The sequence below is a fragment of the Macaca thibetana genome, chromosome 17 (assembly GCF_024542745.1).
Source record: "Macaca thibetana thibetana isolate TM-01 chromosome 17, ASM2454274v1, whole genome shotgun sequence".
Lineage (NCBI taxonomy): Eukaryota > Metazoa > Chordata > Mammalia > Primates > Cercopithecidae > Macaca > Macaca thibetana.
The window spans coordinates 31,636,574-31,643,455 of record NC_065594.1 but is presented as its reverse complement, the minus strand read 5'-3'; the positions used below and the strand labels follow the sequence as shown (position 1 = coordinate 31,643,455).

Sequence of the window (6,882 nt, the reverse complement as noted above, 5' to 3'; positions counted from 1 at the left end):
TGAGGGTAAAGGGTACTTGAAGAACATTCAATCCTGTAGCTATTTGCATGATGTGAACCATTTTTGCTGGTTTAATTTTTCAGGATCCTTGAATGTTTTTCATCCTGAATAATCCAAAAAAAAGTTGGAAAAAAAAGAATAGTTTAAAATTCAAAAAAAAGAGAAACAATTGAATGCTACATAGAAATATACTTAAAAATGTAAACAATATTTGGTTGTTCCAGGACTGGTTTTCTAGCTGTTTGCTTTTTTTTCTTCCTCCGGATTTTCTGCCAATGACTTGCACCTCCACCTGCTGGTGTAGTGAGGAAATGAAGTGGAAACAAAATTCAAGCAAGTCAATTAAATTATTTGCTGGAATCTTTAATACAGGTTTGGTGGGAGGAATGGGTGAAATAACAATCTAAAATGAAGTTTCTGAGGGCTAGTAGTGTATTTATTGATTCATTAATTCTCTGTTAACTATTAAGAGTGAGATGCAAAAAAATTAAAATATTTTCATTAAACTTCTTATTTCCTCTCTATCAACATCTAATTCAATTCTCTTGCCATTACCTATGTGTCATCCTTTCAATAATCCCACTAAAAGTTTTACAAGAAAATGCAGCAGAAAGTTGGAGGATAAACCAAACCATAAATCAGAGCATCTCATTCAAACTCAAAGACAGAAACATCCTCAGGAATGTAAACTGGCCCTAAATCTTTAAAAGACTCATAAAATAAGTGTTTAAAAACCTGCAGAAAAAATATGCTACAGCAGAACATTAAAAGCATGAACTCTAGAACCAGACTTCCCAGGTTGGAGACCAAGCTCTGCCCCTCACAGCTGAGCGGCCTCAACCAAATTACTTGAACAGCTCTGTGCCTGAGTTTCCCATGTGTGAAATGGGGTCAAATGATAGCACCTGCCTAACAGCACTGTTGTATGACTCAAGTGAGTTTAATATTTATAAGGTACCTAAAACAGTTTCTGGTACATAAAGAGTCCTCTGTAAATGTTATTAAACAAATAAAAGGTTTTTGTTGAATACAGGTAAGAAGCAATGTTGTGACTGTTATTACTAAGAAAAAAATATTCTCTCAGGTTGAATGCATTGCCTAGATCACATTCTCGTTTGCCATAGCAGCACTTTGAGTTATCATGCTTGTTATTAGGAAGAAGAAACTAAGTTAAGACAAGAATAAGCTGGTAATTTCCTAAATAGAAAATATAAACAGTAGGAGTTCCAGTCCTTTGATTCTTTTGAAAAGGCTAATTTAACACTAAATTATCCGGAAACATAAATTCACTATAGAAACTTCAAGTTTTAAGATCACACTAACATTTTTCAGAAAGTTAGGGAGTACAATGGAACTTCCAAAAAATACCAATACAATTTTACCCTAAAGTGCAATATGATCATAAGAACTAGTCATACAAGTTTCAATGTATGTGCTGGTTACACCACACCTTCATTTATCCACTCAGTAAATTTGCTGATTTTTGTTTTACTGTTTTTTTGTTTGTTTGTTTCAGTATATATCTGAAGGTGGCCATTCAACATGGAACAAGAGACAAATAATAAACAAATAAATATACAAATAATGCCAGGGAGTGATAAATGCTAGGAATGAAAATAAAGCAGAGTAAAGAAGATGGAGAGTGACAGGGAGGAGGGGCAAATGAGGTTTGGAAGACCTCTTTTGATTAGATGGACATGTGAACAAAGGCCTAAATGAAGGTGGGAAGCAATATGGGTATCTAGAGAAAGCTTACCAGGTGACAGAACAGCAAGACCCTGAGGTCTGAGATGGAGAGATGCTTTGTGTATTCAAAAAACACAAGAAGGCCAATAAGATAATCTAAAGCATCCTGGGGAAGAGGGGTAAGAAATCAGGTAGAAGAGAGAGCCAAGGGCCAGATAATGCAGGACTTGATGAGTCATGTGTGGCTGATTTACAAACATGGCCCTCAAAACTCTTGGAAAATTTTCTAGGGTAGGCATAGGGTCTTTGTCCACTCCACTTGAATCTGGGTGAGCTTAAGACAGCTTGTACGGTAGAATATGATGGAAATGACCATGTAATTTCAGAAGCTGGGTTACAAAAGAGGATGTGACTTCTGTCCTGTTGGATGAATCATTCATGTTTGCAGCCCGAGCTGCCATGTGACTTTGCATAGGCCGCCAGGCTGTAAGAAGTCAAGCCACGTGTAAAGAGAACATGAAGCCTCCCTTTTTCCCACTTCACCAAGTCAGGTCTCCTGGACTTTGGCTCATCCCAGCCCACAAACCTGGCATGTAACTAAAGAAGCTTTCAGATGGTTCCAGCCTCCAGCCATCATATCATCCCAGCTAAGGCCCCAGATACTTTGAAACAAAGATAAGCCATCCCTGCTGTACTTTGTCTAAATTGACCACAGAATCCACAAGCATAATAAAATGGTTGTTTTATGCCACTACATTTTAGCCTGGCTTGTTACACAGCAATAGTAATTGAGACACCATGATAAGGATTTGGGATTTTATTTAAGCGACAAGTATTTGGAGAGTTGAGTAATGCAACCTGATTTATGAAGAGACCAGTCTAGTTCTCATATGCAGAATGGTCTGCAAGAGGGCCAGAGTAGAAGCAGAGGGGCCAAGTTTGAGGCTACTGCCATTGCTAGGCAAGCGATGACAGTGCCTGGGGTAGAGTGGTAGCAATGAATGTGGTGAGAAGTGAATTGATTGAGAATATATTTTGAAAGAAAATTCAACAGAATTTGCTGATGGATCGAAAGTTGTGTGTAGGAAGAAACAAATCAAAAATAACATCAAGGATTTAAGCCAGAGCAAGCAACTAAGTGAACAGATATGTCATTTTTGCTGATATATCAACACCAGAGGAAAAACAGGTTTGGAGAATAGAAACCAAGAGTAGTTTTGAACATATAGCATGTCCATTCAGAATCCAAATGGAGATGTTGAGTAGGCAGTTGTGTATACGAATTTGGACCTCAGAAGGGAGGCTGGTACTGAATCACTGTATACAACTTCAAGTTCTCCATTTTAGAAAGTATGTTGACCACTAGAGAATATTCAGAGGAAGGTAACCAGGAGGTGGATGCTTCTGGAAGCCCCTCATTTAAAAAAAAAAAAAAAAAGTCAAAGGAACTGAACATAGACTGTGCAAAAACACCTGTTATGGCGACGAGGCATTTGAGTCAGTAGGACAAACCATTATGACTGCTCTTTGAGTAACATATTTTCTTTGAGGGAAAAGATCTAGTGCCCATTTTCATGCACACTAACAGAAAATACCTCACAATTGACAATGCCTTTCACCACAGGAGCTATCACTCCAGAACCAGACACTATTCCACAGAATTGGGCCTAAAGCGCACCCCCAAATGACACAGCAGATGGACCGGATAGAATGAGGTTGTGTTGGTGCAGCATTCTGTAAACAAAGCAAAGCCAAACAAAATCACCTACTCACTTATTTAGTATTGTAATTAAGTCAGGAATGCGTCTTATGATGCTTTGAGAAGAAGAGCTTCAAAGTCACAGGTTTGAACTTACCCCCTTGTTTTGCAATCATTTGAAAGGATGCTTTCTTGAAACCCTCTCTGCTGATATCCAAATGGCTGTCATTCAATTCACTGTCTACTTTTCCACTGTCCTTCATACTGAACTCATCTATATTTGAATGTATACTGAAAGTGAAAAGGAAAGAATTACTTTGGTATCCATAAAAATGTATAAAATGTCAAACACATTACTTAGAGATAACAATAAATATTCTGAAATTACCTTAAACTTGCCGCAGATTTATTTTCTCCACAAGGGGATGAGGAATGAAAAGGAACTGAGATTGAACCCTATTTTCAAAAGGGGTGAGAGCAGCAGTTAATAATATTTCACCGTCTAATATCAAACCTGACAGAGCAGGCGCCGCATTCCTCATCCGGAGTGTTTCAGAAAAACAGCATTAACCCTGAGGGTTGAATGTATCCAAATCGCACCCAAAGGAAGTTAATACAGGCAAAAACAACAAAAACAGACATGAACCTACATGAATGCACATGTGACTATCAAGCCTGCCCCTAACCGTGTCTGTGGATAACTTTTCTTTTCAAATAAAAAAAATAAACAAGCCCGGAAATATCAACCATTTGAAGTCCCAAATCAGTCACTGCAGTTTCATAAGGCTAGTAGCATGAAGATCTACTCCAAGTGAATGAGGACACTAAGAAGGGCAGCGGTGCCCTACCAGGGCCCATGCAGTCCTGCTCCTCTCCGGACAAGAGGAGCTCCAAGACACCTCACTGACCTCAGACTAGGAATCCTCCACGGACTCAACCGCCTGGGCCCCGGAAATGGAAAATGGCCGTGTGTCTGCGAAGAACCCGGAGCGGAAGCCCCCAGAGTCAGCCCCTATGGCTCTGACACGTGGACCACCGTGGTCACTCGTTGCCTGAAATCTGCTTGGGGAGTGCTCATGGAGCTTCTTCACCAGCGTCCTAGCCTTGCTTTGGCAAGAACAAGTCACAGTGATGATGGCCACTAGCAGAAGGACGCAGCCGCTGGCCAAAACACCGACCAAAACAGGGAGGGTTCAAGCTGCCCTCCCATTCCCTGCCTGATGCGTGGCTCCCCTCCCTCGTGAGGCGGCGGCATCAGCACCACTTCTGCGCTGGGTGGCGCCCGAAGCCGGGTGCAGGGCCAGCACCTCGGGGCCGCCGTCGCTGCCGAGGACTATGTACGTCGGCTCGGTGTTGGCGCCCTCGTCCGCGTCTTTTGCCTGCAGACGGTCAGCACGTAGCCCAGTGGTGCATCCCCGGGCAGAGGCAGCTGGGCTGAGCCACTGAGAAGCAGTGGGGCCACCAGGCGGGGCGCGTGGTAGTTCTGGTCCTCCGCCTGCAGCCGCACTATGGCCAGGCCCCATAGCGCCTGACAGCAGCCGTCTAGTGCCTCCAGCCGCAGCTGCATCTCCGCCAGCTCCTCGCAGCCAAAGTGCCGTCGAGCGCGCAGTTCCTGGTTTTGGGTCCACCGAGACCTAAGTGGACATACCGCCCCCGGCGGCGCGGCCCACCTCTGCCTCCAGCAGCCTGTAGGTGACCTGGCCGTTGCGGCCCAGGTCCGGGTCCCGGGCGGCCACCGTAGCCAGGTAGGCGCTGGGCGGGGCATTCTCACTCACCTACACCTCATAGACCCGCCGCGTGAGGAGCGGCGCGTTGTCTTTCTCGTAGCCCACGCGCACCGTGTAGGGCCTCCTGGTGCACAGCAGGGGCGCGCCGCGGTCCTCGGTCACCAGCGTCAGATTGTACTCGGCGATTCGCTCACGGTCCAGCGACGCCGCGTTCACCACCAGGCCGGCTGCAGCCGGAAGTGCACGTGCCAGTAGAGGGCGCAGCGCATCCGCCGGTTGGCGCCCGAATTCCTGTCGGAGGTGCTGACCAGGGCCACCAGGCTCTCGCGCGCCGCCCCCTCCGGCACCATCGAGGTGGCGCCAGCCTTGGGCGTCCCGGGTCCCGCCGACGAGCTAGCGTCCGCTCCCTGGAGGGCAGCGGCGGCAGCGGCGGCAGCGGCGAAGGGCGAGACAGCCGGCGCGCCCGGGGGGCCAGCGGGGTGATAGCGATGTCGGGTGCGTTGACATTGACGTCGCGGATGCGCACGATGACCTTGCAGGCGGCAGCGCGGCCCTGCGCCGGCACGTGCAGCTCGTAGGTATCCTGACGCTGGTAATCCACGGGCCCGGCTAGGGTGAGGCGGGCCAACCGCTGGTCGAGCTGAAAGAGGCGGCGCGCCTCTGGCTGGGTGCGGGCGCCAAAAGCGAACACCACTTCGCCGTTAAGGCCCTTTTCGAGGTCGGCCGCGTCCAGGTCGAGAAGCAGGGAGCCCACCGGCGCGCCTCCGCCAGCTCCACTTCGGCCACGGTGCCCTGCGGGAAGGCCGGGCTGTGGTCATTGGCGCCCAGGATGCACACACTGAAGACGGCCGTGGCGGAGAGCAGCGGGCGGCCGCCGTCCAGGGCCACCAGCTCCAGGCTGTAGGCGGCCTGGCTTTCGCGGTCCAGCTCCTGCAGCAGCACCAGGTCCACACACTGAGCGCCGTCCGTGCGCTTCTGCAGCTCCACGCGGACGGGGCTGTGCGTCTCGGCCAGGCGCACGCTCTGCAGCCCACTGGCGCCCACGTCCTAGTCCACCGGCACCTCCGAGGGGATGCGCGTGCCCACAGCCGCACCCTCGGACATCTCCACCGGGATCTGGACCCTGGGAAAGCGCGGCGCATGGTCGTTGACGTCCCTCACCTCCACCTCCACGTGCACCAGCCGGAACTGTTCCTGCAAGAAGCTGACCACATCGAAGGCCAGCACGCACTGTGGGGCCTAGCCATACAGCCGCTCGCGGTCCAGGCCGGCGTCCCCGACAGTCAGCTGCCCGTAGCCCTCGCGCACCCGGAGCAGAGAGCTGTCGAATTATTTAATCAGCTGAAACTGACTTGGCACCTCGCGCTGGGAATTAGACTGGACGTGATCAAACAAAACACCGATGCTGGTACCAGGGGCGTCTTCCTCACAGGTGAAGAAATTGACAGTATCGGTGCAAAATCCTGACACTAGCAGCAGCCACAGAATCAGCAAGGACTCCAATCCAACCCTGCATGAAGTGTCAGCAGGAAATCTGAGCCTCCTGCGAGACATTTATTCCTCAAAGAGAAAAGCCAATCGCGAGCTCTGCACTAAGACTTTCAGGCTTCTCAAGCCCTCTCGAGTGCGCAGTCAGAAGACTCTTTTCCCCTTAGAACATCTTATCACTAAGTCCTCTCTGCTGTATACTTGCTTTTCTCTGCCCCAAGCCTAAGCATGCCTCTTCATAACCCTACCGGGGAAGCTACATACAGAAGAATATGCAAATAA

General features: G+C 48.4%; 1 pseudogene; it reads right to left on the bottom strand.

The window, feature by feature from the left end:
- Positions 1–4,578: 4,578 nt before the first annotated feature.
- Positions 4,579–6,666, bottom strand: LOC126940253 (protocadherin-8-like; annotated as a pseudogene).
- Positions 6,667–6,882: the final 216 nt, after the last annotated feature.